Here is a 10,305-nt window from a genome sequence, read left to right on the forward strand (position 1 = left end):
CCTTCGGCACTTTTTTGTTTATTTTTTGGCCCAAAACACTCTAAAACATGTATATTACATGTGTAATTTTTTTCAAAAAAAAAAAAATGTCGGGAGGTTGGGTAAAAATGGGTTCCCATTTGGGTTTCCAGAGTTTTCTAAGAATTTTAGGGTTTTTTGTCTAGCATTACCCTATATATATATATATATATATATATATATATATATATATATATATATATATATACACTAGCCGTTTACCCGCGCGATGCGGCGGGAAACATATCCTTTAGGTTTGTGAGATTAGGGCTATGTACGGGGCGGTTCGGTTTTGAGATTTATCAGGTACTATGTTGTTGTATCATTAAAGCAACTTGTAATTTATAAGGGTAAGACTATGGGTTCATCAGCTCGGTTTTTTATTTATTCGGATTATTCGATTCGGTTTATTTGATAATGATTTTTAATTGGTCATTAACAATAACGAAACCGAACTAAGGGTGGTCGGAGTGATATCGGGGACTCCATCGGTGAGTTCTTTTCACCCCTCGGTGAATTGGTGCAGGCCCCAAAAAGGTGTTCGGTGATTGCCTTTTTTGGTTAGTATTCACCGATTCGGTGAAGAAGAGGAGAGGTGGGAGAGAGAGGGTGAATGGTGGATCCCAACCCCTTTCAACCAATCATATTTTTTTTTTATTTTTTTACCACTCTTCAGGTGTTTGAATCACTGCTAGTGATTGAGTGCAAAATCGGAAGTGGAATGGGGACTTGACATGACATGATATTATTGTCTAGACGGTAACTCAAACACCCTAAAGTGATTGAATGATACCCTCCACCCTTAGTAAAAATGCTTGTTTTCATTTACGGCTAAAACCATATTAACCAAATATTTTCTTGACCAGTGTTGGTTTCTCTTTATGTTTCAACCAACAACAAGTCAACTACAAATTTAATCAATACATTCTTTTAACATATAGCAAGACCTAAAACCAAGAGTTTAAATAAAAACATACAAAACCCGAAAATAGTCTAAAAAATAAAAACTTCAACCAAAAAAAAAAAAAAAATAGTTCGTCATAACTAATTAATTGAACTGGGCTTGGAGAATTGGAGTGTTAAGTGGACTATGGACCAAATTAATTTAATGGGCTAAATCATAAGTATATAAAACTCAAGAAAACTATGTAAAATTAAGAGTAAACTTCCGTTTTGATCCCTGTGGTTTGGTTGTTTTAATGGTTTCGCCTCAATCCTCTAAAAATAGCTATTTTATTCCTAATGTTTTGGTTTTGTTGCTAGTTTGCTCCCCGACTCTAACTCATTTAAAAATCAATTACAGATAGGGATATTTCGGTAATTTTACATATAAACATAAGGGTATTTTGGTAATTTTACAAATAAAAACATAACTATTTACAATAAAATTATTAAATTCATTTTTGTATTTACACACATGTCCGAATAGAACGAACAATGACGCAGTGACACTCTCACTCTTAACGCTTCAGTTTCAGTTAATTTACTACACGAATCCAACAATTTCAATATCAAAAGAATAAGAACAAGGCATTTAGCTCTGGGTCGCTAAGATTCGGCTCTAGCCGTTGCCTAACCAGGCATTTTAATTAAGAAGTTAAACCAATACCAAGCATCTGGGCTCAACATGACCTAAAAGAACCAAAAATAAACAGAAACCAAAAATCAGTTTTGATGAACAAAAGCATGTGCTTTTAATTTTTATGGCCAAACAACAAATATGAATTCCCCCATAAACAATAATCATACAAGAATGGAAGCCCCTTTTAATCAAATCCTTGCTTCTGAGCTTTGGCTTTGGAGGCCGTTCTTTATTGGCTTCTTGTTTAGAATGAAGCTAGCAGTAACTACTGAAAGAACCAAACTCTTGTTGTTGAATCTGCAAAAAATGAGCACATTTAGTCTAACTTCTAGCTGAGATGACTTGATCAATAAAAAAAATGTGGGATGGTTTGATCTGTAACATAAACCATGCAATAGGAAGCCACGTATCCATTGGCAATCATGTCTTTGGGTCGATTTTGAACAACCCAATCAAGCCACTTAGTCAATGAAGAAAATAAATTGTGGGAAGGTTTGACATGTTGCAAAAACATATGCAACCCAAAGGTTGGATAGGAAGCAGCCTGTGTATGGGGGCAATTATTAAGTGGAGGTCTGTAAACTGGAGGTCTGTAGTTCAATCCTGCTTGGGGGCAATTATTAAGTTTTTTATTTTTTTTAATTTATCTTCAATTTATACTTTATTTAAGTTATAGATTATGATCTGTGCAACATGACTTGAGAACTTGCAAACACAAAGCTTAACTTCTATTCAGATTCTGATTTCAAAATACAACACCAACTTTGACCACAAATTCGGCCATTCGGGTTTCTTTTATACATAAGGGACCTTGATCCTGTGTGTCTCCGTACCAGCCACCATATCTTCCCAAACGAGGTCCGATAACGCCATTGTCAATTCCTCAACTTTCCCTGTAAAACGAAACCAGCATCGTTAACCACAAGAAAACGCTTCATATTCGCAAAGAAAAATAATTTAAAAAACAGCAGTTGAGTTATGAACTTATTTACCGTCGCCAATCGGCTTTTCATCCCATTCAATAATTGGTAATACAGGAAGGGTGCTTCCAATATACATCATCTCAGCAGCTTGTTTAGCTTCCTCAACTGTAATATTCCCAACTGTCACACTCTTCAACCTCCTGTTTTCACCCAACTTTGGAGCTAATTCAAGAAGCCGTTTCGCAGTACACCCGCTTAATATCTTGTCAATGAACGGAAAAATAAGCTCTTCCTCACGCGTCACGAAACCCACCTTCACATTCGGACCCTCCGCAACATACCCGTCATCATCCACCCAAATTGACGCAAACGCGCCTTTCTATTCTGCTTCGAGTTTATACAACACATTTGGGAGGTATTCACATTCTTGCTTGTTGCAAACAAAGGCGTCTTTCCGGCTTGTGATTTGCCTTCATAGGCGAACCCGAACTCCCACTTCTGAACCCGAAAGATGCGGACTTTCTAAGCTTGTTAGAATCCTCACTATTGAAACCCAATCTAGTTTCCCATCAGGCGAACCCCATTCCGAATAAGTGGAAGATTGAGTCATTGACCGGAGACTCGGGTTGCCGACGCCATGGTCAATGAAACTCTGGCTACGTTGTTTTGCGAACAAACCAGACCTCGAGTTCATCACCGCTTGTGCCACTGTAGCCGATGAATCAAACCCGAAACATGATCTAAGCGGGTTAGAGTTCTGCTGAATTTGTTGCCGAGAGCGAACCGTAAACATCATCCAGATTAGTGGGCTTCATTTCCCCAAATCTGTTGTTGTAAAGATTAGTGGATAAATTATCAATCATTTGCTGCATTTGTAGCAACCCAAGTTCAATCTCTAAATCTCTAGCGTTTAAGGACGTCTTCAAACGGCTACCCGGAAGCTGTACGGTGTACCATTGAGTCCGGTTCGATATACAAAAATTAAAACAAAAATTACTAAATTCATAAACCAAATAATAAAAATCCAAACTTCATATTACGAAATAGAAAAAATAAGCATAAACTTTCTGATATACCCTTAGCCCAATCGGACAACGATTCATTCCATGTTTAACAAACTTTCCGATAATAGTGGCCCTAACTCTATCCTTCATCAAGAGCATTGCACGTGCTTCTTAACTTGCACCCTGAAATCACAATTAATCAATTCAAAACGAAACTAATGACAAATAAAGATGGGCATATGAAGTTAACAGACCTGCTAAAACGGAGAGCTGGATCATCATAGCCTTCAACATACAAGAAATCACATCTCAAGTGAACCTAATGCCACAATCATCCACTAAACAACTGAAAAAAATCAAAAATTTCAAAAACAAATTAGAAGATTCGAAAAAATATGTAGGGTTTACAACCATAAAACTCAGATCTGCAAAGTTTTGCTTGTCATCTCCATCACTCCATCTTCATCTACAACGAAACAACCAAAAACGTCAAAAAATATCGGTAGCAAGGTAGATCTGAAGCAGAAAATAGAAAAAACCTACCTGATTTCCATCTTCATCAACCGATTGGAACTATACCGAAGCAAACCTATCAGATACGGGCTTGTCATCTTCCCTAGCTCTGCTTGTTTCCTGCAAAGTTATTAAAGAAAGAAAAAGTCTTAGATCCGCAAAGTTTTGCTTGCCATCTTCATCTACAACAAAACAACCAAAAAATGTCAATAATTAAGGGTAGCCCGGTAGATCTGAGAAAACCTTCGGTAGAAAATAGAAAAAAACTACCTGATTTCAACTACACCGAAGCTTCATCATCCTAATTTGAGGCAAGAATGTTTTTGTACCGTTCTTGAATGTAGCTAAAAACTCAGATCTGCAAAGCTTCATCCTTCTGGCTCGTGTATCTCCACCGCTCCATCATCATCTACAACAAAACAACAAAAAACCCTAAAAGATCTAAGAAAACATTCAGCAAAAAAAACTGCCTGGATCTTTTTTCCACCGACTACAACTACACCGAAGATCTTTCTGATTTTATAAGAATGTGTGTTTGTACCGGGGAGGCGGCCTTGCGATTTTAGGGTTTCTGGAGAGAAGGGGGAAGGAAGATGGGGGCGGACAATGAGGATGCATTATGAATGAAACCCTAAACGCATTAGGTATCCCGTGTTTTTTTTTAGGAGAAGGGTATAAGTGGAAAGTGATGTTTTATGGTGAAGGTTCAAATGAAAACCACTAGTTATTGTGAAAACTCGAAAACTAATTAAAAAATCCAAAAAAACATACAATTTTTTTTTTCAAACCAAATTTCGCAGGTTTTTTTATATAAAAAAAATTTCAAAAAAAAAAAATTTTGTGTAGTGCACATGTGTAATACTACACATGTGTATTATTACACATGTGCACTACACAAATTTTTTTTTTTTTTTTTGAAAAAAAAAGGTTTTTTTTATATATAAAAACCAGCGATTTTTATTAAAAAATTGAAAAAGAAATTTTTTTTTGTGTGTTTTTTAGGCTTTTTTTAGTTAGTTTTCGAGTTTTCACAATAAAAGTGGTTTTCATTTGAACCATCCCCTATATATGTATATATATGACACATAGGTTTCATGAGAAATCCAAACTGCCGACCAACAACCATGAATTACCATCGCACCACCAGACAATGGTTCCGACCCTTCACCCAGAACCCATAGTGCTACTACAACGAACCACCAGTCTACCACTACATCTGAGTTTAACAACTTGTTTTTGAGATCAACGTGAACTCTTTTTCCTTATTATATGTTGTATGGACAACATTGATGCTTTGTTTTCCCTTTGATCCTTTGATTCTGTGTTTTAACTGATTTTGTTTCTTTAAGTGTTTGGGCACGTCTGAAGATGCACACCAATTGTTGGATGAAAGGCTTCAATGATTTGTATTGCTATAGCTACTTATTTATTTTAAGACAAAGGTAATGTTTTAAAACATATTAACGTAGGATTGCATTTTTGTTAAGTCTACCTTTATGGAATTGATTGATACTATTTTTATCATTTTATGTTCAAAGCATATTGTTATTATAATGTTGTGAATTTACACATATGGTTCATTATTTGATACAAAAGAAATTATGCTATTGAGAAATACATGTAAAATGTCTTATCTTTTGTGTCTATGATGAGTTCATATGATGTTTATACTTTTATGTCAACATACACACACACATATATATATAGGGCTCATGCGAGAACCACCTTTATTGTGAGAACCGCGAGAACCAATGTGAACACAACCTAAAATAGCTAAAAAAACCTAACCCCCCCCCCAAAAAAAAAAAATCTAAACGCCCCCCCCCCACCCCCCCCCCAAGCTAAAATGCTAAAACCTAAAACCTAAAAAAAAAGCTAACCCCCCCCCCCCAAAAAAAAAAAATAACCTAAACCCCCCCACCCCCCCCCCTCAAGCTAAAATGCTAAAAACTAAACTCCCAAAAAACCTAAGAGGTGGTTCTCGCATGATCTTCTCCCTTATATATATATATATATATAGGACAAAGATCCGTTAGGAACCACCCTTTATTGCGAGAACCGCGAGAACCAGTGTGAACACAAACAGTAATACCTAAAAAAATCTAAAAAACACCCAAATTTTTTTTTATTTTTTTACTATTTTTTATATAAAAATCACTACTTTTAGTATCCAAAACAAAAAAAAAAATTAAAATTTGTTTTTTTTTTTAAAAAAAAAATAATTTTTTTTGGCTACTAAAAGTAGCGATTTGAACATAAAAATAGTAAAAAAATAAAAAATAAATTTTAGATTTTTTTTTTTATTTTTTTAGATTTTTTAGGTTTTTTGGGGGTTTAGTTTTTAGCATTTTAGCTTGGGGGGTGGGGGGTTTAGGTTTTTGGGGGGTGGGGGAGGGGGGTTTAGGTTTTTTTGGGGGGGGGGGGGTTAGGTTTTTTGGGGGTTTTAGTTTTTAGCATTTAGCTTGGGGGGTTAGGTTTTGGGGGTGGGGGGTTTAGGTTTTGGGGGTGGGGGGGTTTAGGTTTTTGGGGGGTGGGGGGTGGGGGTTAGGTTTTTTTAGGATTTTTTTAGGTTTTTTTTAGCTATTTTAGGTTGTGTTCACATTGGTTCTCGCGGTTCTCGCAATAAGGTGGTTCTCGCATGAGCCCAGCCGTCGGTTAACGTACAATACCCCTTATCCTACATTATGTACGCGATAAGCCCAGCCGTCCGATCTTCTATATATTGAACACTGCGAAATTAATTTATATAATTTAATTAATCAAATTAATATACATAAAACCAACCGCGAAGGATAAAATTGACAATTCCTCTATCAAAATCCTGGTAATTTCGTTTGGTACCTTCTTCTTCTTCAACTGACTCTTCTGCAAATCGACGTTCGCCGGTGCGATTGTTCATCCAATCGATTGTTCATCCGACGATTATGACAACTACAGCAGCTTTGGGAGGTATTAGATCTCCAATCGACTGCAATGTTTACTAGACTAAGAAAAATTTTGATATGATTGTTCTTGTCAATACATGCGATTGCACTTTAAATAGTAATATACACATGCGATTTTATAACTGTGACAACTAACTAATAAACTACAACACACATGCGGTTTGTTACCTTGAAAAAAAAAATAATAGATAACATGCGATTTAGTAATAATAGCATGCGAATTCTTTAATAACATCTATTCTAACATGCATGCGAATTCCCACATAATAATCATATGCGAAAAACCTGGAGACTTATTCACATGCAAAATCCATAGAAAAACAAATAATAATCACATGCGAATTCCCACATAATAACTTTTGTAATATGCATGCGATTTAACTGGCACATGCAAATTCCTTATAAAAATATATTAATAACATGCGAATTTCAAAATAGTAACTGTTGTAACATGCGAATTCCACTAAGGATTTATTATCTGATATTATCATTGAAAAAAAAAATAGCATGCGAATAAATTATTATCATGTGACATTATCATGTGAATTATTCCTTGTAAAAGTAAATGCATGCGAATTAAATATTATCATGTAAGATGCAAATTAAATATTATCATGTAACATGCGAAATTAATTTCTATTGGAATGTGAACTGACGAATTCAACGTATTTAAAATCAACATCTGTGTTTCGTTCGGTGTTGCTCTGTGGATCCATTGAAAACAACAATCGATTAAACTGATACAATTCATAATTACCAGGATAGTGGTATAACGAACTCGTGATCTGCTTATTGAAGGAATTGTCTAATTTGCCCTCTGCGACTGAATGGATTGTCATATACCCTTATGTAGGAAAACTGAATCAGGGACACGTGTAGGGCTATTATGATCGCGTACGTATTGTATGATTAGGGGATTTATGTCTTACACTTCCTATATATATATATATATATAGGGTCAGGATTTAGAGAGAACGGTGAAAAGTGTGAGAACGGTTAGAACAATTTTGGTGGTGACATGTATTGATGTTAAATTACACTAAGGGGTAATATTGTCAAAAAAACCCACTCACGTGAACTGGGTGTTCAAATAAAACACCATAACAAAAAAACTATTTTTTTTAGCTATAATTTACAACAGCTCAAAAAAACCATTTTTTTGAGCCACATAGCTCAACGCTGCCAAAAAAAAGGTATTTTTTTGAGCTATAATTTACAACAGCTCAAAAAAAACCATTTTTTTTAGCCATATAGCTCCCATTAAAACGCCATAACAAAAAAAAGCTATTTTTTCGAGCTATAATTTACAACAGCTCAAAAAACCATTTTCTTGAGCCATATAGCTCAAAAAAACGCCATAAGTTCCCAGTTAAAACGCAACGCCAAAAAACGCTATTTTTTAGCTATAATTTACAACAGCTAAAAAAAAACATTTTTTTGAGCTAGCTCATTAAAACGCCATATTTTTTGAGCTATAATTTACAACAGCTCAAAAAAACCATTTTTTGAGCCATATAGCTCAAAAAAACCATTTTTTGAGCCATATAGCTCAAAAAACGCCATAAGCTCCCAGTTAAAACGCCACGCCAATAAAAACTATTTTTTGAGCTATAATTTACAACAGCACGAAAAAACCATTTTTGAGCCATATAGCTCAAAAAAACCATTTTTTTGTGTCTAACCGCCTAATTAATATCTTTTGAGCTCATAAAAATCATAATTGATACTGTAAAAACGCCATAAAACACCTAGTTCAGAAAAACGCCATGAAAAACTCAGTTGAAAACGCCATAAAACACTCAGTTCAGAAAAAGGCCATGAAAATAACTAGTTAAAACGCCATAAAAACACCTAGTTCAGAAAAACACCATGAAAATACCTAGTCTAAAACGCCATAAAACAACTAGTTCGGAAAAACGCCATAAAACCCAATGAATTTTTTTTCGAAAAGTTTATCAATAGTATACTCGTTGGAAAGATAAAAAAACGTTGAGTTTTATGGTGTAATTTTGTTTTTTTTTGAAAAATAATCACGTATAAAAAAGTTATTGTCATTTAAATATGATGGGGAAAATGGCATGTGAATGGCATATGCACCTTTGTTTGGATCTTCCTATTTTACCCGTCCTTGAAGTTCCAAGGCCTCTATTATTTACAAAAATGCCACCGTATCAATCTCAGCCACAAACCACTAAGATCTTGTGGCTGAGAATCGTTCTCACCGTTCTCACACTTTGAGGGGTTCTCTCCTTATCCTGTTCCTATATATATAACACACACACCCACACGGCCACACATACTTTACTATTTTTTTAACGGCCAACAGAATCAATTCCGAGCACTCTCGGGGCACCCACTGAACCAAACGGAGTACTCCGAGAGTAACCCGAGTCCACCACTAATTCCAGGGAAAACCCGGTAACCCACCCGCTCGTAGGCACGATTGTGAAATTACCGGTAAAACCTGTTTGGCTGAATAATCGAACCCAGGTTTCCCTGGGTCTCCTATCATTGCCCACCAATTCCTCATTCTACACCAAGTGGGAGTTAAACTTGCATCTCTCAAGAGAAATGCAAACCTTGAAAGTTTGTTAGTGTGGTTAAATGTTATTTGGTTACTCTAATAGAACTATTTATATGAAATACCTGAAGATATTTTTGGTAGCTGACGAGGTATGGTACTGGACCCGACCCGGGCGGTCGGACTTTCCTGCTATTTATCACTTTTATAGTAATTACATATTATTATTGCGTACTAACCTGTGAAGCCCAGTGCGTTGTAGTTTATACTACACTAGGCTGTGGGCTTGTAGAGACAACCCCTAATTGGGTCTGGCCCATTAAGGTTAGGGTTTTCCCATATCTCCTATATAAGAAGGTCTCTACCTCCTTATCAGGAGGGCATGAGATATAGGGCAACACACTTTTGTAGCTGGAAATAGGGGATTCTTCCTCTACCGACCATCTCTACATTGCCCTCGTTTCTCTCTTCTTGTTCACAGGTCTAGGATGAAGTGGAGAAGATGTGGTATGGCCGTTCAACACTATGAAGTACCGACCCACTCGGGTTCACTCTTTTACATTGGCGCCATCCGTGGGACCGGCAACGGACCACGCCTCGTCTCTCTCTACTCGGGCTCTAGATCTTGTTCTTTACACATGTTTTTTCAGAATCCCACTCCAGCGATTTGTTTAAAGGGGGCTCAAAAAAGAAGATTTGTAGATAAAAGGACCCGTGGTTCCTACAATTCGAAAGCTTTTTCTTTGAGGGACCTGTATGTGGTTCCTATCTCCAACAACCAGATATCTTCCCAGGTTTG

The 10,305-nt window shown here is 36.1% G+C and overlaps 1 long non-coding RNA gene across 8 annotated transcripts; it reads right to left on the reverse strand.

Annotated features, from left to right (window-relative positions):
• Positions 1-1,505: 1,505 nt before the first annotated feature.
• LOC110864616 lies at positions 1,506-4,691 on the reverse strand. 8 transcript variants are annotated; one of them, XR_004859738.1, is made up of 8 exons: positions 4,311-4,691; positions 4,071-4,222; positions 3,939-3,993; positions 3,782-3,873; positions 3,600-3,710; positions 2,593-3,464; positions 1,768-2,493; positions 1,506-1,650 (listed from the first exon to the last, which is right to left on the reverse strand). It is a non-coding gene; the product is annotated as an uncharacterized LOC110864616 (long non-coding RNA). The 8 variants fall into 8 exon arrangements; XR_004859733.1 differs by having other exon boundaries at positions 3,782-3,993; XR_004859734.1 differs by lacking the exon at positions 1,506-1,650 and having other exon boundaries at positions 1,667-1,897; positions 2,411-2,493; positions 3,782-3,993.
• Positions 4,692-10,305: the final 5,614 nt, after the last annotated feature.

The sequence above is a fragment of the Helianthus annuus genome, chromosome 1 (assembly GCF_002127325.2).
Source record: "Helianthus annuus cultivar XRQ/B chromosome 1, HanXRQr2.0-SUNRISE, whole genome shotgun sequence".
NCBI lineage: Eukaryota > Viridiplantae > Streptophyta > Magnoliopsida > Asterales > Asteraceae > Helianthus > Helianthus annuus.